General features: G+C 41.4%; 1 protein-coding gene across 1 annotated transcript in view; it reads left to right on the top strand.

Annotated features, from left to right (window-relative positions):
* The window catches only part of lrfn5a (leucine rich repeat and fibronectin type III domain containing 5a), a 235,376-nt gene that overhangs the window by 133,721 nt on the left and 73,736 nt on the right, over nucleotides 1-27,919 (top strand). The window contains exon 2 of the mRNA XM_034110917.1: nucleotides 11,339-11,445. The gene's annotated coding sequence lies outside the window, so the exon portion shown is untranslated. The remainder of the gene's footprint in view (nucleotides 1-11,338; nucleotides 11,446-27,919) is intronic.

The raw sequence follows: 27,919 nt of genomic DNA, 5'->3' as shown, positions 1-27,919 counted from the left end.
TTACATTTGATTTACATTTTGAATTCAAATTTCTGATTTTTTCCTAAGAATTCTCGGTATTAAAGTCAGAATTCAAAGAAAACAACCTGGTTTCTTCTGTATTTAACATATGGTGCCTTCTTAGACTTGAGTATTGCAGTAGTCAGATTTGCAATTTCGATAACAGTTTGTTGAATTATGCAGACGGAGCTCCGACACTATTTGCATTGAATCCAGAACGTTGCAGCTTTGGAGCGACATTACACCCACTCCGGCTCACACTCTCCTGCACTCTCTGTTGTGTGACTTCCTCTGATCACCACCTCAGTATTATACACTGCATGTGTGGCAGCACTAATTACCCTTAGTTGTTGCTGTTGTATATTATTCAAATGTGTATCCTTTATCTCTCAATGTGCAAAGATTGCAGTTTAAAGATACACTGAGTCCGTGCCTTCTTTGAGGAATACAGTGGTACATGGTGATGATAAAAGTAAGGCTTCCAGGCCACGAGTAGTAAAACCGCGATTGCCTTTTAGACAACAAAAACACTTCTTCCAAATTATCACATTTCTGCCCCATAGGCTTCAGAAGATATGTCAGATACAAATATTGTATGTAAACTCTGTGACACTAGGTATAAATAACTATATATATAACCAGGAAATATGTATACATGCTGGCACAGATGATACAAATGATCCAAAAACAGATTAAAACATCTGAGGACTGCCTCAGGTTTAGATGTCGCATCACGTTTGTTGTTTCACTCAAGCTTTCCTCGATAGCTAATACGCTATAGCTAAAGGGGCTCCTAATGTTTTATGTTCCATGTTATATGTACAAAGTCACATTCCTGTGAAGTATAGGGAGGATTTGATGTTAAGTGAGGTAGAGATGGTATGGCTGCAGGTTCACCTGCCCCATTTAAAACCTATGTTGCTGGGATGTTGCTATAGACCACCAAGCTCTGATAGTAATTATCTAGATAAATTGTGTGAAATGATTGAGAAGGCATGTGATGAAAACAGGGAGATATATTTATTGGGTGACGTGAATATTGACTTTCTGTCATCAGAATGTTCATTGAAAAACAAATTGATGACGGTAACAAGTGCATGTAACCTAGATCAGATGATCAATCAACCAACCAGGGTAATTACCAATAGCTCTGGAGTAACATCATCCAAATGCATTGATCACATATACACACACGCAAGTGAACTGTGGTCAAAAGCGGTATCAGTACCAATTGGCTTCAGCGATCATAACCGTTTAGTAATATGTAGGAAAGCCAAAGTCCCAAAAGCAGGACTGAAAATAGTGCTGAAGAGATCTTATAAAGGGTTTTGCTGTGATTCATATGTGGAGGATGTTAAGGGAGTATGTTGGTCTAATGTTTTTAAAGAGAGTGACACAAATGCGGCACTGGATGTTTTCATGAAATGGTTGTTACCAGTGATGGATAAACATGCACCTGTTAAGAAGTTAACCGTTAAAACAGTAAAGGCACCATGGATTGACGAGCAGCTAAACAAATGTATGGCTGATAGAGACAGAACAAAAAGGGCAGCAATGAATTCCGGCAATCATTCTGAGTGGCAGTTATATTGCAAAATAAGAAATAATGTGACAAAACTGAACAGAAAGAAGAAGAAAATGTGTTATGAGATTAAGATAAATGATATAAAGCATGATGGAAAAAAGCTCTGGGGTACCTTGAATACCATCATGGGTAGGAAAAACAACTCAACACCATCCTTTATAGAATCAGAGGGGCATACATCACTAGACCACTAGATATTGCCAATTATTTTAATAACTATTTCATTGATAAAGTGGAGAAGCTAAGGCAGGGAATGCCAAAATCTAGCTGCGAGTCGTCCTATGTTAATATTAGAGAACGTATTATGAAAAATAAAAATTGCACCTTTGAGCTGGGTAAAGTTAGGACAGAAGAGGTGGAACAGTTATTGTTGGCAATCAATAATGATAAACCACCAGGTATTGATAACTTAGACGGTCAGCTATTAAAGAATGTAGCCAAGTTCATTGCTGCACCCATCTGTCATATGTTTAACATGAGTCTGGAAGGTACATGCCCGCAACTCTGAGTGAGTATCAACATGCGTATAGAGAGGGTCACTCAACAGCCACAGCATTAACACAAATGACAGATCAATGGATGAAAGAGATTGATGTGAAGAAAATGGTGGGAGCAGTACTATTAGATTATAGCGCTGCCTTTGATTTGATAGACCATAGAATTTTACTTGACAAATTGGAGTGCTATGGTTTTGCCCCAAAGGCGATATCATGGCTAGAAAGCTATCTATATAACAGAACTCAAAGTGTATACTTTAATGGCAGTATCTCTAGTGCTAGATGTGTTGCAAGAGGAATTCCACAAGGAAGTTCACTAGGTCCTTTCCTCTTGTCAATCTTTACAAATGATTTTCCATTAGCTCTTGAAAAAGCACAAGTCTATATGTACTCGGATGACACGACAATATATACACAGGCTCCCACAATTGGTGAGATAACTGATATTCTGAACAAAGAACTGAAAACAGTAATGGAATGGGTGACCAGCAACACATTATTGCTCAACATTCAAAAAACTAAAAGTATTGTATTTGGCACAAATTACGTACTAAGGTCTAAACCGCAGTTGAATCTGATGCTGAATAATGTAGAGGTTGAGCAGGTGGAGGAAACAAAGCTCCTGGGACTCATCCTAGTGAACAATCTATCATGGACGAAACACAGAGTCAGTGGTGGCAAAGATGGGGAGGAATATATCTGTCATCAAGAGGTGCTCAGTGTTTTTACCACCGCAACTGACAAAACAAGTCATTGAGACTCTAGTCCTTTCACAACTGGACTACTGCTCAATGATCTGGTCAGGGCAAACGAGGGACGTGGGAAAGCTGCAACTGGTTCAGAACAGAGCAGCTCGGCTTGCCCTTAGGTGTACACCAATACATCATGTAAACAAAATGCATGTCAAGCTCTCCTGGACATTAGTCACGGAGAGGCTGATGGTATCACTCCTTGTCTTTTTGAGAAAAATAAATGAGCTGAAGCATCCAACCTGTCTATATAAGCAACTTACACCTAGCTCTAACATCCATATATACAACGAGACATGCCACAAGAGGTTGCTATCAAATCCCTAAAGCCAAAGCAGAGTCTATGAAGAGCACAGTGCTGTATCGAGCCATGGCTGCATGGAACACACTGCCAGATCAGATTTCTAAAGAAACAACTAAAGCAAGCTTCAAAAGATGATTGAAGAGGCATCTAGAAGCCCACAGATTGTAAATTACACAAGCAGCAGACAGGTTATGGTAAACATACAGCAGCACACCGATTCATATGGGTTTTTAAAACACATGCAGGAATATGGTACTTTCGCTAACATAGACACACACACACACACACACAGCCTTTCACAGTTATGATGAGGATTGTATTTGTTTAGTTTGTTTTGACTCTAAAAGAAGCGAATGGAGACATTTGTAAAATCACTATTATTATTGTTCTTTTTTTTTTCTTTTTTCTTTTTCTTTCCAAGGAAATGGGGAATCAGAAAATAAGCTGTATGTGATGGTTGATATGAAAGTCACTGTTTGAAGGAAAATTGACGCCGTACACGATTTGTATCATTGTCTTGTAATGTACCGTCGAATGTCATGTTTTATGTTATTTGTGGACCCCAGGAAGATTAGCTGTTGTTATGCACCAGATAATGGGGATCCTAATAAACTATAAACACACACACACACACACACACACACACACACACACACACACACACACACACACACACACACACACACACACACACACACACACACACACACACACACACACACACACACACACACACACACACAGCCAGATGCTATCTAGACAGGATAATTGAGAGGAGAAAATGGACATTGAACAACAAGGTGAAAAGAGGGAACAGAAAGTATGAAGGAGAGAAAACAGGTGCTTGTTAAGTCACAGGGGAGTGGGGGGTCCATTCACAGCAAGTACCAGTGTCTTGAAGTGGATTCTAGCAGTTACTGGAAGCCAGTGAAGTGAGCGGAGGAGCGGTGTGGTGTGGGACACCTAAGTTTGCCGAACAGATCAACAAAAGTATTTGCTTTACGCTGTGTGCGCTCCCGTGAGGTGCTATGGGCATGCATAACACGCCCCCCCCCCCTCAAAATGACGGGCAGCGAAAAAGTCTTGCGCAACCTCTGGATGGCACATACAGGTAGACCAGCCAGGAGGGAGTTGTAGTAGTCTAGGCGTGAGATGGCGAGAGCCTGGACCAGAAGCTGCGTCGCTTTCTGGGTCAGGAGGGGACGTATCCTCCTGATGTTGTAAAGAATGTATCTGCAGCAGCGGGTTGTAGCAGCGATGTTTGCAGTGAAGGAAAGGTTGTTATCTAGGATCACACCCAGATTCCTTGCAGTCTGAGTCGGGGAAACAATAGAGGTGCCAATGTTGATTGTTAGGTCAAGAGTGGGACAATCTTTTCCCGGAAGGAAAAGCAGTTCAGTCTTGTCAAGGTTGAGCTTGAGGTGGTGAGCAGACATCCACTGAGAGATGTTTGCGACGACCTGGGTCTCTGAGCGGGGAAAGGACAGCATTTATTGGGTGTCGTCAGCGTAGCAATGGTATCAAAAATCATGCGGGCTAATGACCGATCCGAGCGAGTTTGTGTATCGAGAGAAGAGGAGGAGACCAAGGACAGAGCCCTGAGGGACCCCTGTAGTTAATTGACAAGGGTTGGACTCGGACCCTCTCCAAGTTACCCTGTTGTTACGGTCTTTGAGGTATGAGGTGAGGAGGGAAAGTGCAGAGCCTGAAACTACAAGTTCTTGGAGAGTGCGAAGGAGGATCTGATGGTTCACTGTGTCGAATGCAGCAGACAGGTCCAGAAGGATGATGACAGAGGAGAGGGATGCTGCTTTGGCAGTGTGCAGTTCCTCAGAGACAGCAATGAGAGCAGTTTCTGTGGAGTGACCTGCCTTGAAACCAGACTGGTGCGGATCCAGAAGGTTGTTCTGATGGAGATAACAGGAGAGTTGTTTAAAGACAGCGTGTTCAAGTGTTTTAGACAGGAACGGGAGGAGAGAGACAGGCCTGTAGTTTATAACATCAGACGGGTTGAGAATGGGTTTCTTTAGAAGAGAGTTTACTCTTGCCTCCTTGAGACTGTTTGGAAAGTGACCAGAAGTTAGAGAAGTGTTGATGAAATGGGTGAGAAACGGTAGAATATCAGGAGCGATAGTTTGAAGGAGGTTTGAAGGGATAGGGTCCAGAGGACAGGTGGTAGGACGGGCAGAGGTAATGAGGTTAAGAACCTCACTTGGAGAGAGAGGGGAAAAGGAGGTCAGTGTATGGGTGAAAGGTGGGTCTGGTGACCCAGTGGTGAGTAAGAGTAGAGGGGGAGAGGGAATGTAGGTTACGGCGGACAGGTGCAGAGTTAGAAGAGATTAGTTTGTTATGTTTGGAAAGGGGTAGAGAGAATGAAATGAAGAAGCGATCGGAGGTGTGGAGCGGGTTTACAGAGAGGTTAGAAGTAGTGCAGTTCCTTGAGAATATGAGATCAAGGACATTGCCAGCTTTATGAGCTGGTGGGGACGGAGACAGTGAGAAAGCAAAGGCGGTTAAAATATGTTAGTTCAGATGTCTTCCCTGTCTGGAGGTTGAAGTCTCCGAGAAGTACAGCGGGAGGGCCAGATTCAGGGATGTGTGAGAGGAGATGATCTAATTCCTCCAAGAAGCCCCCCAAGGCGCCTGGTGGACGGTAGAGAACAACAATGGTTAATTGTATAGGATGGGTTACTGTGACGGCATGGAATTCAAAGGTGGAAGGAGTGAAGTTAGGTAGCTTGAAGAGGGAAAAGCTCCATTTGGGAGAGAGCAGGAGACCAGTGCCACCTCCTCTGCCAGTGGGTCTGGGTATATGGGAGAAGGAATATGCTGTGGAGAGAGCTGCTGGGGTGGATGTGTTGGATGGAGTAATCCAGGTCTCAGTGAGAGCAAGGAAATCCAGAGAGAGCAGGGGCGTAGCCAGAGATGAAGTCAGCCTTAGGCTTAGCTTAAATGTGTCTTATTACTTTGTTGATAAGCCACTAGCTTTGCCTGCATTAATTTGTTAAAAACGTTGTGGACTAGGATGCTAGTCAGTATATAACTTTTATAACAACTACTAGCTGGCTGCTTGTTAAGGAGAGACATTATTGGGGTGGCAAGCATTCAATACAGATTGGCCATCAATTAAAAGGTTGGGGGTCCCCAGCCCTTGCGGTCAACATGTTGATTTGTCCTTGAGCAAGATACTGAACCCACATATTGCAAATACTAGACAAGTTATGTCTAAATTCAGTCCATCTACCATAGGCAATTTTTTTCGTGCACTGGTCAAGAGTTTGTAGCTACTTGGCAAGGCAAGTTTATTTATATAGTACATTTCAATAGAAATGCAAAGTGGTTTACAAGAAAACATTAAAGTGTTAAAATAAAGTAAAACATTTAAAAACAGTCATAAAAAGCCAAGAAAATACAAATAAAAAAACTTGAAAAGAATAAAACATGTATTAAATACAATAATAAAAGTTACAATGCATTGTCAGTCATGAATACATATTTGATTTAATTGGAATCAGCGGTAAACAGAAAAGTCTTCATTTAATTTAATTTCAAACCTTTATTTATACAGATAAATCCCATTGAGATCATTGATCTCTTTTTCAAGGGAGACCTGCTCAAGTAGTTCCACATGAAACATAAAAACATAAACAGAACAACAAAAGGACATCATACAGCATCATTTACATAATTATCCACATAAACCAATAGCTTCCGATTGACTAGCATCCAACCGAGCTTTAAAAACATTTAGTGGCACCAGATTGTTCAGTTTCCATTTAATTTGCAGACTATTCCAAGACAGAGGAGCTGCGCATCTAAAAGCTGTCTTCCCTAAGACAGTCCTAGCAGTTGGCACATTTAATAAAATCACTGCATTCGATCTCAGGCAGTAGCCACTTACAATTTTCCGTGAGATCAGGGAGCAGATATAAGATGGAAGTTTCCCTAACATGGCTTTGTATATAAAAATGTACCAGTGACTGAGCCTCCGTACAGTTAGTGAAAGCAAACCAGCCCTTGCATACAGGGTACAGTGATGGGTTAATGCTTTACAGTTTGTCACAAATCTCAGTGCACTGTGATACGCAGCATCTAACTTGACCAGGCAATTGGCAGGTGCATTCATATAGACCAGATCCCCATAGTCCAGCACAGGTAAAAAGGTCACAGTGACTAGCCTTTTCCTGGCCTCAAGCGAGAAACAGGACTTGTTCCTGAAGAAGAAACCTAGCCTAACCCTCATACAAGTCTTCAGCCTTGATGTAAAATAAGTAAGAGTTGCAACGGACCTGTAGTTCTCTGGGATTTTATTCCAGATATATGGAACATAATAACCTAACGCTGCTTCTCCATGTTTGGTTTGCACTTTGGAAACTCTGTCTTGCAAAGCCTTTAATGTGGCGCCGCATCAACAGAAGGAAAGGTTAACACAGTTCCAATATGGCTGGAAGCATTAGAAAGTTTGGAAGTACAAACATGAACGCAGCAGTGAAACTACATTCCAAATCCCACGGATGCTTTGAAATCAGAGTTTTCATAAACTGTTATGTGTCTTCCAGACATAACAGTTTATCCTCTGAGGACACAGCTAAGGGGATCACTGTGTCCACCCCCCCCCCCGCCCCCGCCCCCGCCCCCCCGCTGCTATCACAGTAGGACCAACACAGCACAGCATGGATAATACCGCCGACGTTGGCCCACGGAAAAATCCCATCAGTACCTTGACTTAACCATTCAGTAGCAAAACATGGTTGGATCTTTATAACCCTATGACTGATATCATGTTGGGGTAATTGGTTGGTATATATGTGTGTATCTAAACACAATCCATGCTGTGTTCTTTAAGCTAAAGAACAAACAATCCGGCAGATGTCCTGTGGCTGTGCAGCCTAGTTATAGCTTCATAGCTTCTCCTAGTTTGGAGTTACATAACACATTGAATAATTGAACGTAATTATTTTTAGGGAGATGTTTTTCCATGGATGGAATTGTCATTCCCGTTTCACGTGGGGATTCTTTGAAGCTTGTATCTTCATCAGGAACCCATGTTGAGTCAAGTTACTGCGGCATGTCACCCCAGGTACCAGGACTCATTAAAAAATACTTGCGTTCCGGCAAAGTCCAGACTATAACTGAGTATTTTCGCCCTGGGGACGTAGGCTCATTACACCGCACCGGTTGTATCTTCCCATTGGGAGTCCAACGCAACATATGTATGTAATGATGTTGTCAACTGTGCAATGCTTTGTGCTCTTATGGATTTAATCAAAGTTTAATGCTGCTGCCGTTGTCAGAAACAGCAGTTTGATGCTGACTGCATACAAAAGCTTTTCTAATAACAGCAGACATAAACATGGTAGATTTAAAGCATGTACTGGTCGAGACAGCATTTTAATTTTAACCATATACCTCAATATCGATATTGCGACAATATATCAAAGTTGACTATTGGTGCTTTCATAAAATATTCACGCATTGACCTTTAAGATAAATATATATTGGTTATATAAGATAATATTTACTTTATTGATCCGAATTTGGGACATGTTTCGTCACAGCAGCATGTTAAAACAAAGCATTGCACATCATTTGAAAATAAAAAAGGACAACAAAATAAGCCAACACAAAATATAAACATCTCAAAGCAGAACATAACAAATAACTTAAAATGAAAAGATATACATGTTGACAGTGAAAGATTAAAATATGTAGACTATCTGTCAAATAAACACATGAAGGTATGCAACTGAAAAAAAGGTGATAAAATGCCAAGTCATTCCCGGGTTTTAGGACTCATTCCTGCACCACCATTGCTCGTTACCTTAGCCTATTACTTTAGACAGGTGTGACAGGAGAGTGTCTGTTTGTGTCCATAAATAGCTGCCGCAACACAAATGGGGTGCAGAGTTACATAACGGCCTTGGAACAGTTTCTGCTGTGCCGGCAAATCGGGAGAACACTTTCTCCACTTTGTGTCGTCGTGCTTAGTTCTAGCACGCTCATATTCAGGGTGGAACATCATTTACAATCTTGAAGGAGTTCATAAATAATCAACTGTTTTGAGAAGGCACAGACAATCATTAATTCAATAGATCAATATTTCAGGAAGCTGAATTATTTGGCTGCCATGCATGTTAGAAACTGGGTTGTTCTATCCAGTGTTTTTTTCTTTTTGATTCTATTGGAGTTAGATGCTCATGGCCTTGCTTGCAGTGCAGGGTGTGGCCCTCCATATCAACACCAGTCAATCACCTGGTGCTCTTGGCAGGTTTGCTGACATAGGCGGTCTATTTTACCTCTGTATACTTTTAGTTATGGCTTTCCCTGTGTCGCCAAGGTCATATTGAGAGTGAGGAGGAGTTCCACTTCATGCCACCTATCCATCTTTCTGTCCGGCGTCCAACAGTACAATATGTTGTCTGATCCATCCAATAAGTATAGGCTTAAAAGAACCTGTTATCCTTATAAGGTCGTGCTGTAATGCCACTTGAGATCTCGCTGTATCCAATGGAAAGATTTAGGAAAGGTCCCTTTTACTGCACAGGACTAAACGCAGTGCATGTGTTTGTGCTGCTCTCGACAGATTTTATTATTGGCTGTGTGTGTGTGTGTGTGTGTGTGTGTGTGTGTGTGTGTGTGTGTGTGTGTGTGTGTGTGTGTGTGTGTGTGTGTGTGTGTGTGTGTGTGTGTGTGTGTGTGTGTGTGTGTGTGTGTGTGTGTGTGTGTGTGTGTGTGTGTGTGTGTGTGTGTGTGTGTGTGTGTGTGTGTGTGTGTGTGTGTGTGTGTGTGTGTGTGTGTGTGTGTGTGTGTGTGTGTGTGTGTGTGTGAAACTTGAGACCATCACACTATTGATGTGAGAGCAATGTCCAACTCCCCTCTGCATCTATCTTTATCTCCTTCCGCCTTTCTCTTTTTCACTCTCCCATCCATCCCCCTCTTCCTGCTTTTTATTAATTTGCTAACAACCCTTCCTGTCTTCATCAAACCCCCCCCCCCCCCCCCCCCCCCCCCCCCCCCCTTATTTCACTGTGTCCATCCCCACGCTCCCTCTTCGGTTCGTTCCCCGCCCCCTGTCCTGCTCACCCTCCCTTCCACCTTACTCTTTGCCCTCATTCTTTCCCTCCTTGCCTCGTTTTGATTCCTCCATCTTGCTGACTCAGCTGGTATAGAAGCACCCTTTGTTTTAGCCGTGTCCTCTGTCCTTTGAAGGAGAAAAGCTAGAGATGGGAGGGGGGAATGGAGGGAAGATGTGAAGCACGGGCACGGTAGGAAAGCAGAACATCCAACTGGGAAAATGGAATAAAAAGAAGAAATCGGTGGGAGGATAAAGGGAAACGGGAATAGGATAGAGAAAGGAAGGAAGAGGCTTATCTTTGGATCAATGGGAGAGGGTGTTCAATTCATTAACATCCAGTACAACAGCATGTGAGGCCTGTGTGGAGGGGGTCACCTCAACTTGGTTCAATGATGCTTAGTTGAAGCGATTTCCTTTTCAATAAAAGGCCAAAAGGAGTTAAGCGTTCCGATGATATAGTCAGGGTTAAGCCTAGCCGAGCCAAGTTGACCTTTGTTGTGCTGGAGTCCAAAGTAGAAAGTAAGGTGCAAATACATTAAACATGTAACAGGTTGTGACATGGAGAATCAGAAAAGATGGAGACGAATAGTATGGAGGATGGAAATAGAAAGGAAGTAGGATGCGTGTGGTGCGCTGGTGTTGGGATCAGGGGGTCATAGGTTCAAACCCCTCTGCAGTCAGCATGTCGTTGTGTCCCTGGGCAAGACACTTCACCCCAAATGTCTCCTGTGGGGATTGTCCACCGTATTGAGTATGTAAGTCGCTTTAGGGATAAAAGCGTCTAACAAGTGACGTGTCATCATTCTTTTTGGATCAATGGTTGTTCAATGCATTGACAGCATGTGTGGCAGGATCCCCAACACTCGGTTCAATGATGCACAGTCGCAGTGCTTTTGTTTTCAATTAAAGGCCAAAATAAGTTTATTTCTGAAAAAAAGCAAGTGTCTCAATTATAACGTTAGAGTTAAGCTAACCCTAGCAGCACACTTTTACCGTGTGACAGTCCAAGTTCAAATCACCAACAATGTAACGTTTTCAGCACGAAGAAAGGGATTCACATGGTTTGTTTATGGTTTGCTTTCTGAATCCAACAATGACACATTTTCTTCTTTATTTCCTGTCCTTTAGTGGCTGAAGACTGAAGACTTTGGACCTTCACCCTGATCGATGATGTTATAGCCGTGGTAACATGTGAATCCTGAAGCAGAGTGCTATCCGCTTTTACATCTCTGAAGGTAAGGTCCTTTTAATGCCTTTATTTTTCTTGAAATGGATGTGCTTAAATCAATCGTGAAATCACGCTCTCTTGATGTCTGTATGTTAAGTTGTACAATACCTAGTTTAGCTTAGCATGATACATGGAAGCAGGGACACAGACTAGTCTCTCTATCCTTGACATTTTGAGCAATACACTGATTTACCTTTTTGCTGACAGTTGGATAAGCTCTCATGAATGTACGCTATATATGAGGCTTCAACCAGCTAGCTTATCTTAGCATAAAGACTGGACACGGGGGGGAAGAGCTAGCATGGCTTTCCAGAATAAACTAAATCCAACTACCGGCACCCCTAAAACTAACTGTAGACAACCAAATAACCAAAAAGGCTAGGTGTTTCATGGAAAGTTATTTGTACCGAACCAAGCAACTGTTTCAGGACACAAACCCTTATAAAACCACAACAAGGTATATTTCCTTAAATGCAAAGTTATTTCTTAAAGTATTCTGCTCCAGATTCTTGTGATAAGGGATTCCTCATGGGACTAAACTATTTTAGATGGCACTGTTGTCTGTTTCTCCTGGTAGAAGAACCAGGATAGTTGCGGTCATGTTGCCAAGGGGAATCGTCCAGTCTGGGTCAAAGCAGGCTACCTTAGTTGCACCTTGTAGTGGAAACGGAGATCTATGGGAAAAAGGAGATGTAGTGGAAACTACGTTAGCATTTGGCTCTGATGACTTTGTTTACTTGTGGAAACCTGATAACTGTAATGTAGTTCTCTGTGAGTTGCGGATTGCAGTGTCCTGATTCTAAATCTCGTATCTCCCCCTGAATGTCTTCAGGCAGAAATATGCTAGCTTGTCATCTTCAGATAGACCCTTTTCTGGCAGAAACCCACCGCTAACCTCCTTAGCCACCGATACTCTCTGCTGATCTGCTCCCTGCCTCTTTCCCCAAGTCCTCTGTTCAGCTGGCTGACCTACTCTTCTAACCTCAATATGTCCCTCTGGGCCGTGGCGGACAGCTGAGCTCAGCTAGAAGAGGCAGGAGGGAAGTAGAGATGGGGAAGGTGAGGGGTGGAGGGGTAGGGGGACATGAGAAGGTAGAATAAAGGTGTCAGTCAAGCATCTATCTATCTTCTTAGCTAGATAGATAGATGCTTGACTGACACCTTTATTCTACCTTCTCATGTCCCCACCAAATCAAAGCATTTATAGACAGAATATACAGTTGCAAGAAAAAGTATGTGAACCCTTTGGAACGACCTGGATTTCTGCATAAATTGGTCATAAAAAGTGTTCTGATCTTCATCTAAGTCACAACAACAGACAAACAGTCTGCTTAAACTAATACCACACAAACAATTATATGTGTTCATGTTTTTATTGAACACACCATGTAAACATTCACAGTGCAGGGTGGAACAAGTATGTGAACCCCTAGGCTAAAGACTTCTTCAAGAGCTACTTGGAGTCAGGAGTCAGCCAACCTGGAGTCCAATCAATGAGACGAGAGTGGAGGTGTTGGTTAAAGCTGCCCTGCCCTATAAAAAATACACACCAGTTTTGAATTAGCTATTCTTAAGAAGCATTGCCAGATGTGAACCATGCCTCGCTCAGAAGAGCTCTCAGAAGACCTACCATTAAGAACTGTTGACTTGCATAAAGCTGGAAAGGGTTCCAAAAGTATCTCTGAGAGCCTTGATGCTCATCAGGCCACGGTAAGACAAGTTGTCTATACATGGAGAAAGTTCAGCGCTGTTGCTACTCTCCCTAGGAGTGGCTGTCCTGTAAAGACGACTGCAAGAGCACAGCGCAGAATGCTCAATGAGGTGAAGAAGAGTCCTAGAGAGTCAGCTAGAGACTTAAATAAATCTCTGGCACATGCTAACATCTCTGTTGACGAATCTACGATACGTAAAACACTGAACAAGAATGGAGTTCATGGGAGGACACCACGGAGGAAGCCACTGCTGTCCAGAAGAAACATTGCTGCACGTTTGAAGTTTGCAAAAGAGCACCTGGATGTTCCACAGCACGACTGGCAACATGTTCTGTGGACAGATGAAACCAACGCTGAGTTGTTTGGAAGGAACACACAACGCTATGTGTGGAGAATCCAAAGGGTTCATATACTCTTTCTTGCAACTGTAAGTGGTCCGAGTACAGATCTTTGTGGAACTCTAGATTAAGTATCAACCTGTCTTTCTTTTTTGTTTTTAATATAAGACCAAACAAAAACATTTATAGACAGAACAAAAGTGATCTGAGTACATAGCTTCAATGTACGAATACGAAACCCGCTGCTGATTACAGATACATCTGTTCCCATCATTCCCAGACTTACATCATGCTTTGTATATCCCATAGCTGTGTGTGTGTGTGTGTGTGTGTGTGTGTGTGTGTGTGTGTGTGTGTGTGTGTGTGTGTGTGTGTGTGTGTGTGTGTGTGTGTGTGTGTGTGTGTGTGTGTGTGTGTGTGTGTGTGTGTGTGTGTGTGTGTGTGTGTGTGTGTGTGTGTGTGTGTGTGTGTGTGTGTGTGTGTGTGTGTGTGTGTGTGTGTGGGTGTGTGTGTGTGTGTGTGTGTGTGTGTGTGTGTGTGTGTGTGTGTGTGTGTGTGTGTGAGAGAGAGAGACATTTATAACGATGCCTCAGGCACATGAGAAAGTGGCTCTGACCCAAACACATCTCACACTTCTGCATGTAACGGCTGTTTGCTGAGATGTAATCATAGCTGGAGGCGGAAGATTCTCACGACCGGTAATCCAGTCCTGAAGGGTTAGATGCATCCATGTGCTGGGTGTGTGAGTTGGTTATTCACACCTTCATCATTGGTTACGGGCATCATCAACAGCTTTACCTCTTCATTTGATTATTTTCATAGTAAAATAAAAAATGTCAAATAGAAAAAATGATTTAAATAGTTATGTGGATTGTATTAACCTTTAGTCCACCACTTCTCTTCCCTCTTCATTATTTCACTATATATATATCAGTCCTTTTGTCACTGCATGTCCCAATTAGAGCTGTCGTAAACTGTTACATCACGGACTGATACATATTGACAAATCATCTGCTCTAAGGACACTCAAAAGGGTTACTTCAGTTATTTATAATTGAGCTTGTAAGGAGACTGACAAGGAAAAGGTACAAACATAGAGGTGGAAGGCCGCTGGTTGGCTCATCTGGTGGTGCTGGTGTCCTATTTCTTTTATTCTGTCCCGTTGACCATTTCCGCTTGACACCTTCCTATACCTAGTCCTTTTGAATCTCTTTCTATAGTAAACGGACAGGGCTTTGCCTGTGCTCGTTACAACAGGCAGGCAGGAAGTATGGGGGGGGGGGGAGTAACAAAGGTCTTAGACGGTATTGGATAATATTTTTAGTTAGATCTAAAGATGAAAATATGTATTTATTCAAATCCATATCAAAATATTCAACTACTATTTTAACAATTGATAAATAGTTAACAAAAAAAATGTAGGGAACAATTACAAGCAAAGTAAACTATATTTATCTTGGAAATTAATTTAAGACCATTAGTAAGACACTACATGGTCATTTGTTTATCATTTTCTGACGCTTTAACAACTCGATGAGTAAAGAATCAACTGTGAAATGAATCAGCAGATCGATGACATCATCAGGCAGGCGTTACCGCGGCATCCGGACGAAAACAACCAGGTTCAGAGACGGCTTCATCCCGCAGGCCATACGACTGTTAAACAACTGAACTGCTGAAACAATTTCATAACATTCATCTGCTACTTAGTTATTCTTTATCTATTATCTAATATTTCATTCCAATAACTTGTATATAGACTCGTATTGCACTATTCCACTTTTTTTCCCTCACTTTTAAGAAAATAATGTTTCTTTTTGTATTACTTTTAATATAGTATATTTTAATATTGCTTTAATATTGTCTGCTTATCTGTATTGTTGTGTTGCATTGTTGGAGAAGCCTGTGACCTAAGATTCTCAACGACATAATGACTCTGTAGCTATGTTAGTTTGACAATAAAGAACCTTGAACCTTGACTCATCAGGATCCTCGTTCAAGCTTTGGAAGTCAAGTTTTACTGGTAAACCATGAAACCCGTTAAGGCCCTTTTAGGATCCCTAAAGCTGCATGATCCACCAGAAACCCTAACATACAGATCCATCAAATATATCCTCTAATGAACAAAGTGCCACCCATTGCAACGCTTTGGAGCTCACTCAGAGGCCTGCACGCCGACGGGGGAATTCAACCCGCAACCCTTACAACTTCTGTGAACTTGAACTTGAGCTACATCACGTGTGTGTGTGTGTGTGTGTGTGTGTGTGTGTGTGTGTGTGTGTGTGTGTGTGTGTGTGTGTGTGTGTGTGTGTGTGTGTGTGTGTGTGTGTGTGTGTGTGTGTGTGTGTGTGTGTGTGTGTGTGTGTGTGTGTGTGTGTGTGTGTGTGTGTGTGTGTGTGTGTGTGTGTGTGTGTGTGTGTGTGACATTTATAACGATGCCTCAGGCACATGAGAAAGTGGCTCTGACCCAAACACATCTCACACTTCTGCATGTAACGGCTGTTTGCTGAGATGTAATCATAGCTGGAGGCGGAAGATTCTCACGACCGGTAATCCAGTCCTGAAGGGTTAGATGCATCCATGTGCTGGGTGTGTGAGTTGGTTATTCACACCTTCATCATTGGTTACGGGCATCATCAACAGCTTTACCTCTTCATTTGATTATTTTCATAGTAAAATAAAAAATGTCAAATAGAAAAAATGATTTAAATAGTTATGTGGATTGTATTAACCTTTAGTCCACCACTTCTCTTCCCTCTTCATTATTTCACTATATATATATCAGTCCTTTTGTCACTTGTTTCGCATCGATCTTGATACAGGGTAGTTATTATGTTATAGTTTAGATTCATAAAAAGCGTGTTGTCTACTATCCCATCATTCAAGGGTGGTTTTCACTATAAGTAATGGTTGACAGGTTCACTTTCAGAAAAGTCTATGAGAAACATTTCCTGAATTCTCACTTAATGTATTTCTTTAATAAACATTTTCCTAACAAGTTTAGGGTCTCAATGAATAGACTTGAGTCTTCTTCAATACAATATGATGTAGGGCTGTGCGATTATGGCAAAAATCATAATCACGATTATTTGGGTCGATAATTGATATCACGATTATTTTGACGATTATTCATTGACCATTTATTGAACTTTAAAACAAATAATATTTTACCAATAAACAAGATCAACAAATATGTTGGAGCGCACTTCTAAAACCATACTAAACATATATTATGAATATGATCAATACAAATAAATTAGACCAAAATAAATTAAATCAAATATGATGCAGTGCACGGTCACAACATACTGAAAACTCCTTAACATATAGCCAACATGTTGGTAAAACATATTCAACATAGTCCACTCAGTTAAACGTTGAAGGCTGGCCAACCGTCATGGTCCAGAAGTAACAGGAAATAAATGTTGAACTACAATTTAAGACCAAATAAAAATGTTAGCCACCATGGCAAATGCTGGTAGGGCTGCTCACGTCATCTCTTAAAGATGTTTTGCAAGAAACACCAGCCTGTTTACATGGTCTGGTTTCAGAGATGAGCGCAGGCAGGAGACAAGCCACCTGTACTGAAGACCCTCAGCCACGCCCCGACACATGGGGTGACGCCGGCCAATCAAAAAGATGTGATGCGTTCAAGTGCATTATTCTGGCACAGGAAGATTATGTTACAGGACATTAACGATAAAACAGAATATTGTTGTTCTATTTTTAGACACATCTCGCGATCGACTGGTTGGGCACCCCTGGGCTCGACCATAGGTCTGTTGTGGTCGCAAAGTAGTCAGCTGAAGCCACATCTCTCTCAACTTCCCCACGGCATTTGTCATATAGTGCAGGCAGCGTAGACCTGCTGAAATAATACCGAGACGGCATCGCGTAACGCTTGTCCAACGTGTTGACAAGTTGCTGAAAGCCCTGGTTGCTAACAGTGCTAACTGGGCACATGTCTTTAGCGATGTGAAATGTAATGGCAAAGTACTTAGTGGAAATAGTTGTACCCTTCTTTTTAACGAGTTGCTGCTCTTGTTCTGACATCTTCGCTCGCGCTGAACACACACAACACATGTCACTCCCACGTGGCCGAGTGGGCTTTTAGGGAGGGGTGAAAGCGCACCCAGCAAAATAATCGTATTTTGTCAATTATGCTGTTTTCATAATCGTCGCAAACCATAATCGTAATTAAAATACGATTAATTGCACAGCCCTAATATGATGTTTATTTTGTAAATCATGGTCCCGTTTAGAGTAAAATAGACAATAAGGCCGGCAATGCTTTTTGTATTAGCTACCTTGTGGTTGACAGATTGCCACCATGGTGTGGTTTGGTTTTAGTTTTACAAATCTAAACCCTTTCATATTACTTTACCACTAAATAAATGTTAGATTTAATATTTTGGATGTCTACAAATGTTTCTTTCAGAGTTTGGTTGTACTTAACTCAATCCTGTTGACGGTCAATACGCTAAAATAAAGGCATCAAAATCGTAGCCCGCAATTGTTGGTTTCATATACACATCCGCTTTTTTCATTCCGTCAATGGGGACTTTTTTGTCTACAAGCCACACTTCTATTTAGATAACAGAGTTGCTGTTGAACCTATTTTGCTGATATTTACCTAACAACATGCTTTGTCCAAACACATGGAGGGTGTGCTGTTATATGTCAAAGTAGCTGACTTCCCTCCGCTTTATTAGGGCCATTTATTCTTGTTTGAGATGTTCTGAATGCAATAGTATTTCACACAAAACCCCCCTCAGGATTTTGTTATCTTTTGTATAGGAAGTGAGTTTCTGTCTCTATCACTTCCCAATCACACCGCACACAGTATCTCTGACTTCCTCTCTAAAATTCCCTCCATATCTCCGTTGTCCCCTCACCAGAGGCAGCGGGGGGAAATGGACTGTGTGAAATAGGATGTGAGGGTAGCCATACTTGTTTATTTTATCCTGAAAGCCCACAGTCTGGCCGGAAACCACTGATGGGTGACAGAAATGGACCGAGACAGTGAGGTTAGGGACACAGACGGAGGCTGGTTTTCATTTCAGTCCGATTGTGTATCCTGCTGATGACATTTCCAGCTACAAAAGGTAATAAAAAAAAATGTAACACACGGAATGACTCAGGCACTCAACATTCAGACAAAAATAAGGGCATAATATAATGTGGGAAAAGGCAAGAAAGCATTCTCAAATAGTTACGTAAATCAGAACATTTTATAATTGCTAGTCAATTGTCTACTTTTTAGCAAGAATCATATTGTTCTATAATTCCCATATTTATAATAAATTAAAATTAGAGATGGGTGAGTCCTGATTCATCCGGATCATTAACCCGGATCCTAGTAATGAGCTGGTCGTGACGAGTCTCCCCTCTCCATTAACCCGAGTCCTTTGAGTCCTACACCTGGTGTGACGTACAAATGAAAACTATAAATTGCGTCACTTGCTACTCTCCTTATAACATGTAAAATCACATTACAACGTACCCCAGTCCATCTGCCTAGCTTCCAGAGGTTATCGTTTGGCTCAGGGGAGGGGACGCGGATCAGTGAAACCCGTGCAGACTGAGAGCCGTAACCGTAGCAGATCCAGAGATCCAGACTCATCGTGCATGAGTCAACAGCAGACTCAGATTCGCAAATCCTGACTCACTGAATCAAGGGAACTTCCTTCACTTCCTGCAGACTCGTGAGTCATGGGGACTCAGAGTCGTAACAGATCAAGCAGATCCAGAGATCCAGACCATACATCCATGATCCAGACTCGTCATGCACGAGCATAGCCGCGGGAACTGGGAAGTCATTTTACTTAGGGGGTGCGGACAAAAGTGGGGAGAGATTTCAACAACAGTAACATGACGTTTTTCAAATGTACACCATTCGCAGCCCTACAGCACCCCTACTTCCCGCGGCTATTGTGCACAAGTCAACAGCAGACTCAGAGATTCGCAAATCCTGACTCACTGTGCAAAACATAGCAGACTCGTGCGGACTCAGAGCCGTAACCGTAGGCTATAGCAGCAGATCCAGAGATCCAGCAGACTCGTCGTCATGCATGAGTCAACAGCAGACTCCGATTCGCCAAATCACAAAATAACCCTTTTTTTTGTGATCAACATTTTTTATTAAAGCAAAAGACACTGTGTAGCGGAGGTTCATGTAACGTTAGTTTAATATGCTCATGAAATGCAACAACTTTTCGGTTTTCCACCGGGAGGATTTCTACGCTCTTGGTGATGCCGACTCATATGACTCAAAGGACTCGTATGATCCGGATCTCTTCAATGACTGACTCAGAAGACTCCGAGTCCGTAAAAAGGATCCGGATTTCCCATCTCTAATTAAAATCTCTTTTAAAATGCATTGTACGCATTGTAAAAATAAAGTACAACTACTACTACTACTTCTAACCATAAGAATACTACTACCTGTATTCAAATACATATAACCCATACAACTGGTTTTCAAAGTAATATATTTCATTTCTATTAGAGATGTCCCGATCCGATCACATGATCGGGGATCGGAGCCGATCACGTGATTTAAAAAAGATCGGGGATCGGGCGAAAAAAATCGGGGATCGGGATTTTTTTTTTTATAAAATATTTCTTTTTTTATTTAATGTTACAAAACAAAAATGACCATGTTCACGTCTTAAAGTCATCCTGAGGACTTAGTTTTCGTTTAAAATTACACAACATCATGTATGTGTTGCTTTCTTTGGGCTTGTTTTCATAGACCTGGTTGCTTATTTCTCTGAAATCTGGCAACAGAGTGGTCACAGTGTCTAATAGTAGCAGTAAGCTAACGAGAGGCTACGTTCAGCTGGTGACTCGGGAGTCAAATGTCAGGACAGAGAAAATGTCAGGAGTTTGGAAGTATTATAAAATTGAAAGCGAAGGCAGTGTAACAGCCAGATGCAATGTTTGCAAGGCAGAGGTTCCGCGTGGTGGAAAGAACAGAGCTACTTTCAATACGACCAATCTAATACGCTACCTGAGAAACAAACACCAACAACAACACGGCGAGTACACAGCGGCCACTCGGGTAACGGCACTGAAACAACCGACACTTTCAGAGACTTTTAAAAGGAAAGAGAAACTGCCCCAGAACAGTGAAAAGGCCACAAAGATAACAGCCAAGATAGCTGAGTTCATCGCGTTGGATGACCAGCCGTTATCTGTTACCTTTTATTTCTCTTAATTTATTGCATAAAGATCGGATCGGGAAAAATCGGTATCGGCAGATTGTCAAAATCAAATGATCGGAATCGGATCGGGAGCAAAAAAAGGTGATCGGGACATCCCTAATTTCTATAAATACTATTGAATAAGTCTCTATTCGACGGCATAAGCACAGTTTTTGAATGCATTTTCGACATCTCAAATATCTAAAATACATGCTCTTTGACGAGAATTGCAATGGCTCCCTCGTCAAAGAGCAATGTGATGTTGCCATTGGATTTTTCACAAATCCAGCGCTACCTTCTCATGCCTGGCTGTGACGTAAATGGCGTGCGGCCGTGAAGCCAGGACAGTAAACAAACATGTCGTCGGTAGTATGGAACTATTTCAAAGTTTCAGAGTTAGATAGTTCGCTTGCTATTTGTATTAACAGATGCAATGCAGAAGTTCCACGAGGAGGGAAAAAGGCAACGAGCTATAATACTTCCAACCTGATTAGTCACCTGAAACATCGCCATCGCTACGATGGTGTGTTAAAAGCGTACGAAGACGCCTGCGCTGCTAAACTAGCGGCGAATCCAAAGCCAGCTGCAAAGGCACCGGGGCTTTTACCTATCGACGAGGCTTTTGAAAAAGGCAAGAAGTTTGCCAGAGACGACCCCAGGGTTAGTTTTGTTCATAGTAGTAATGCTCATGTCCTTTGCTCACGACTAGTCTTTATTTTACCACCAGGTGTGCAACAACTACAGGTACATTTAATATATATATATATATATATTATATTATTATCGGTTATCGATATCGGTCTTGAGAAGCAGGAAGGTATCGGTATCGGTTTCCAAAAACCAATATCGTGCATCCCTAGTTTTGACTCATAAATGCAATCGCCAGAAGTAAAAAGTTGACCAAATGGCAAGGCAAAGTACCATCGCTTATCTGAAGGCAGGGACTGTTCGGCATGATGACGTTTAGTAGTCTTTTTTGTTCACATGTTGACAACCGCTGTTTTTTATGAAACATAGAAGCTCTGACATTCAGGAGCGGGGTATTCACTGACATATTTTATGTCGTAGAACAAAACATGAAAATCACAGACTATACGTCAGGCATCTATCCAAAAATACGTTAAAAAAAACCCTTTGACTTCAATACGACGGAACCTGAAGTGGTGAAATAACTCCAAGTTTTAAGACTCTGCACAGTTACCCCCCACACTAAGTGAAGTAGAGATGACATGTTGAACTCTTTACTGATCCGGCACATTTCTTAGAAAGACTTTCTCAAAGTGTATCTTCCCTCTCCAGTCTCCCCGCTCACTCCAACTCTGCCTCTGTTTCGTCTCCTCCGCCTTTCTGTCTTTCTATTCTTGTCTCCATCCTCCCAGCTTTACCTCCCTCTACTTCCCTCAGCGTCAGATCCATCACTGTGTCTTCTCTGTTGTCCTCACCTGTCTGACAATGTGCTGACGTGACGACGTCTGCATCCATCTTTATCAGCAGCACAACCTTAAGTGACTCAGCTGCATTCTCTGTATGGATGTGTGGTGCAAAGTGTGTTTCAATCGGATGTGCATTTGCATTGTGTGCATAAAAAACCCTGAGTTGAAATGTTTAAAATTGCAAAAAAAGATTTGACACTGGGCTAAGGTTGAACACTTGGGCTATCGATAAAAGCAAAAAGCTACAAAGTGAAATGAAAAGACACAAACATTACGAAAGACGAAAACTGATTTTGATTATAGTGGTAATAAGATTTGCCAAACACAAATTGTTCAGCAGGATAATCTCCACATATTAACTATTTTAATTGAATTTAAAAGATGAATGTAATCATACATATGTAAAGGTAAACATTTGATGTTTGTCTATAAACAAACTACTTCCCGGTTGCATGACTTCTCGTTGACAACGCTACGTTAAAAGGTGGACTTGTAGTCGAGTTGGGATGCTTTGTAGTCTCGTGTAGCCACTTGTAGTCCAGTTGGGATGTTTTGTAGCCACTTGTAGTCCAGTTGGGATGTTTTGTAGCCACTTGTAGTCCAGTTGGGATGTTTTGTAGCCACTTGTAGTCCAGTTGGGATGTTTTGTAGTCTCATGTAGCCACTTGTAGCTGAGTTGACATTCAGATATTCACCAGTGGGGTGTTTCCTATAGCATTATATTTTGTAAGACAAAACGTTAAATAATGGAGTGTTTTTGCTTTAAAGATACATATTTAGGTCATTGCTTTGGGTGAATTCATCATGTGGATATAAAGCAATACGAGGAATATTTATTCGTCGTATTTATTCCCTGTTGGGATTTTTAGTTTGGCTGTTCCAGTAATGCACCTCAAATCCTCAACATGTGTGTTATTCAGCCGCCCCCATTTCCCTATTGAGAACTGATGTGTAGATGTGGACAACTTGCAGATGCTATCCTTCCTTCCCTAAAGCTAAAAGCGTCTCGACCAACATGTCTGCCGCTTTTTTATACCTCTTTGGTGTGCACACTCTTTTTCTCCTCTTAGATCCTTTCGTTTTCTTCCCGCTCGGTAGATCCTATCTCTGATTGTTGTGTTAGTTTCATCTCTTAGTTTCCCTCTCTTTCTTTATTTCTACCTTTTTTATTGGAGCTTTTATGTTCAACTTTACAAGCTTTCTTTCTTTCCTTCTTCATCTTTTCGTATCTCTGCGTTCTACTTATTGGTTTTACAAATCGACGTGGGTGTGTATACCTTCCTCTCCTTCTCTACCCTTAATGTGTTTATCTTCTCATCCCTGTCTTTCCCCTGTTACAAATAGATGCCCCTGCACATCCCAATTCCACTCGGTAAGCATGCGTAGTGCTGGATTGAACACATCTTCGGTGGAGATGTGTTCTCTTGTGGAGATTAAAGGATAACACTGGTGTTGTCTGGGTTCATTTGATGGTCATTCTGCCCTCATTAAAGCTGCATTGTATCTTGCAAACTGCAAACATAAGGGCTTATTATGTTAGTGTTTTTTATTTATTTTAGCTGCAGTACCTCTTATTGGTTGAAAAGCTATTCTGGAGGTTTTTGCTACACCGCCGATGTGAGAAAAGTAGGCCTGAGCTAAGTAGATAATGCTCATGTCTGTATCTGTACCCATGTCCACAGGGCACCACTACACACACCATCACACACATACACGACACAAAGAGACAGAATGTTGTTATATTCTGAATGGTTGTTAAGGAAAATCAAGACTATAATAATCTGCTTAACCACTTTCTAAAACAGCATTAGCTTTGATTACTCCATATGGAACAGTGTACTAATGGCTGTAGTAAACATAATACCTGGTATCTAAAGAGTTTGAAGGGCATACTAAATATAATGATATAACATTGCCATCATTTTGATAGTATTAGAGTTTCTAACTAGCTTTAACAATATATTTAAACAATACCGCTCTTTATTGTAATGTCTTTGGGGCTGTACTGTAGCAGTATAAAGAGAACTGGATACAGCGTTGCTCAGTGGCGCATAAAGTCAAATAGCCTGACCAGTATGAAAACACCCAAATACTCAAAGCATATTACAACTTTTAGGGATTATTTAAATGAGGGTTATGGTATGGCTGAGACTGTGTGTGTGCTCAGGGTGAGTTTGGCTGTGTATCGCTAAACAAGGAAATCACACCTCCACGGAGCTCAGCGTGATTCACAACATGAAACAATCGGACGTTGTGAATCACCCCGAGCACACACAAAGTCTCAGCCGAAGTAAAAACAATAAGTGTGGCTTGATATTGAGAAAGGTTGATACACGCTGTGAGAATGGGTCAGCAGAGAGAATTTCGCCACGATCGCAACTGTCTGTTATCAGCAGCAGCCCGGAGGAGACATCAGCTGAGCTGCGTGTGTGTGTGAGGAAGTCTGTGGATTGGTCAATCGGAGCACACTGGGCTCACAGGGAGGGGGGCAAGAGCTCCAACGAGCCGCTTAGTGGAGAGAGTGAATACACGTAGTTTACAGAGATGCTGTATGCCAAACAATGTGAGTTTGGAAAATTGCACAGTATTTTTCTATTGTAATATCCCTCAACAATGGTATTATGACCAGTAGAAAGGACCATGACATGTGACCTTTAACTGTGTCAACTAATGAATGGAAAAAAGCAGTGTGCCTTTACCCTTGGAGGAAAATAAATATATCAATTGGAAATATAAAGGTGATATTTAATGAGCACATGGATGGACACACAAACAGATGTTGGAATAAAAATAATTGTTCCATGGGCTTTTGCTCCACTGCATCTTTAATGTGTCCTCACTCCTTTCCTTTTGTTCTCTCTTCATCCATCGGTCCCATTACGCCTTTGTTAAACGCTGATGTATGTGGAACACTAAGACAGGAAGTGCTCTGCGGTTGTCCAAATATTGACGTAGATGACTACTCATTTGAGAAATATGATGTCAAGTCCCACAGCAGGAAATATGCTGCCTCCGCTTTCTTAATGACTTTTGCTGGTGTGTGTGTGTGTGTGTGTGTGTGTGTGTGTGTGTGTGTGTGTGTGTGTGTGTTTTCTGTAAAAACCCACTACTTAGGAAACACACCATTTGTCAGGATTCACCAGAGGCATTGAAAATCTAATTTGTTTTTCTTTATTAAACACGTAAACGGAAGAGCGACTGAGAGGCGTTTTTGCTTTCTACCTTACTAAATGGTCTAATGGTCATTGGAGCGAGGGGCGGGGCCAAACTCACGGAAGTGATTTCAAAACAAAGCACTCGTTTGCTTGGAACGGTGATAATATTATAAACAAGGGGAAACAAGGTGAATTTAGCGATCACAACGAAAACGGCCAAGACACACATTGAGCCCAGAACATGGATGTTATTAAGGCTGTAAATATAATAAGCCTCTGTCTAAAATGGACAACATTGTTAGGAGATTTAAACTATACAGTGATTCTGCACTGCGGTCACTCAGCCGTCTCTCCAGTTTGTTATTATTTTTTCTGCCATTAGTTCTTCGTGAGATTGACACTGTTGGACTCAGTACTAGTGAAACTACTCCCACAAGTACTATGAAGTACTTTTACTGTGTACTTTTCCAGTACTCCTCTGTCAATGTCCCCTCCTGAGAACCAGAATGCATGTTTCTCTGCTATTTTGAATAAGCGTTAAAACACCTTTCTTCCTGAGACTGATATTGTTGGACAGAGTATTTTAAGAGGATGGTAGACATGATATCAGCAATACTTCCAGTCAGTACTCCGGCAGCAGCATTTTTACCCCTTGGAAAGTCTTTAGAGTGTGGCCTGGAGAGCTGGTCTTTCCTTCAGCACACTGACACACCCTGTTGGCCTCTTATGAAGCTGCTGTCTTTTAAATAGGACTATTTCTCGGCTCCAGTTAATTCCTCTCAGATTCTTCCATCAGTCCCAGTCATTGCATGTCAGTCAATAGAGCTTCGAAAAAATGTGTCCGATTCAACAAAATGTTTTTTTGTGAAGTGAAGAGTGAAGGCCAGAGCTAAATTATAGATTGTTTGATTGTGTAATTACAAGGTGAGAGAAAATAAATCCACAACCTCCTATTAAACGTATTTTATTTACTTTTCCATGTTATACTTATACTTACTTGTATTACAACATTTGCATGTTGAATTATATGCTGGATATCTTCCCCAGCCTCAAGGAAATACAATCAAATAAATGGATTCATAATTCAAAAAAATTGATAAAAATGTATACATTAATAATGTTGTGTGCAAACATTTCAAATTTAAATACAAAAGTAAAAAAAAGGTTACTTTTGAAAATAATTCTCACAAAAAACTTTCTAAATAGTAAATTATTAAAATTATTATATTGATATTATATAGATATATAGCAGTGTTTCTCAAACCTTTTCATACCAAGGACCACTTAACCAATAAAAAAACACTCGTGGACCACCTAACTCCACAAATATCCAAAAACACAATGTTTTTTACAAATCGCCTGAAAATGGTACAAACAAGTGGCAACATGTGTGATGAAGGTGTTTATCTGGGCTATATCATGCAATCGAAAGTGAAACTTGAGCTTGCTCCATTGCGGAGATATTCCCGCGAGAGTGCGGAAAACTTAAATTTATTTATTTATTTCAAATGTGAAATGTTACCAATATACTCACGGACCACTAGGAGGCGCTCACGGACCACCAGTGCTCCGCGGACCACACTTTGAGAAGCACTGATATATAGCATATCATTGATGCAGTCTTTCTGAACACTTTTAAAATAAAATACTGCAAATGAAGAATATTTGTAATGTTCTGAACAGATAGTGCCTTAACTTGAATTTGAAAACACGTGGCAACTTAATTAAAACATCAGATGAAAAGATTTGTGGAAGGATTCTTCATGGGCTTCAATGGCTCTCTAGATGAAGGTCGCTTGTTATCCTCAGATAGTGGTTTGTTTAAATAACTAGTGACTTTTGAATAAATATTGCAAAAAAGGCATATATCCAGTGTGTATTCTTTCAAGCCCCACAAGATTCATAGTTTATAAAGTACAATTCTGGGCCATTGATTGTGTTATTTCTCCAAACACATAGAGTACAAATGCCTGTTTTGAAGCCTTAAAATGGTGCCGGAAAAGGAAAGCACATTGTTATAATGGGTGATGTAACATTAATGACTGACATAATGAGGTCCTTGGCACTCAGACTTTAGAGGGGTCATGTTGTGATCATGGGGCATCACCCTTACAGCATCAGGACAATATCATATGGAGTCAGACACTGGAAGTGTGCTGGAGGCAGATGACTGGGACTGATGGAAGCATGAGGCTGATGAGACTGAAGAATCTGCAAGGAACGAACTAGCGGCTGAGAAATAATCATATATTAAAAAGACAGCAGCATCATAAGAGGCCAACCAGAGTGACAGAGTGCGTCACTTTGCTGAAGGATATTTGTGACCAACTCTCCAGGCCAGACTCTAAAGACTTTCCAAGGTGTACAAATGCTGTTGCCGGAGTACTGACTGGAAGTATTGCTGATATCGTTTGTTATGACCTGGCTCAAAAGGCCACAACAAAGGAGACCATATCAACGGTTATTCGATCAGTGAGAGGAGAGGAGAAACATGCAACAAAAATTGTCAAGATCCGTTAATATATGGATGAGTGGGGGGGGGGGGAACGGCTGGACACAGGCCGTGGGGGGACACAGTGTCCCCGGTAGAAGGAACCGGGTGAAATAGCCAAAAAAAGAAAAATGAATAAAACCGGGG

This window comes from Pseudochaenichthys georgianus, chromosome 22 (genome assembly GCF_902827115.2).
Source record: "Pseudochaenichthys georgianus chromosome 22, fPseGeo1.2, whole genome shotgun sequence".
Taxonomy (NCBI): Eukaryota; Metazoa; Chordata; class Actinopteri; order Perciformes; family Channichthyidae; genus Pseudochaenichthys; species Pseudochaenichthys georgianus.
This window is presented reverse-complemented; position numbering and strand designations above follow the sequence as displayed.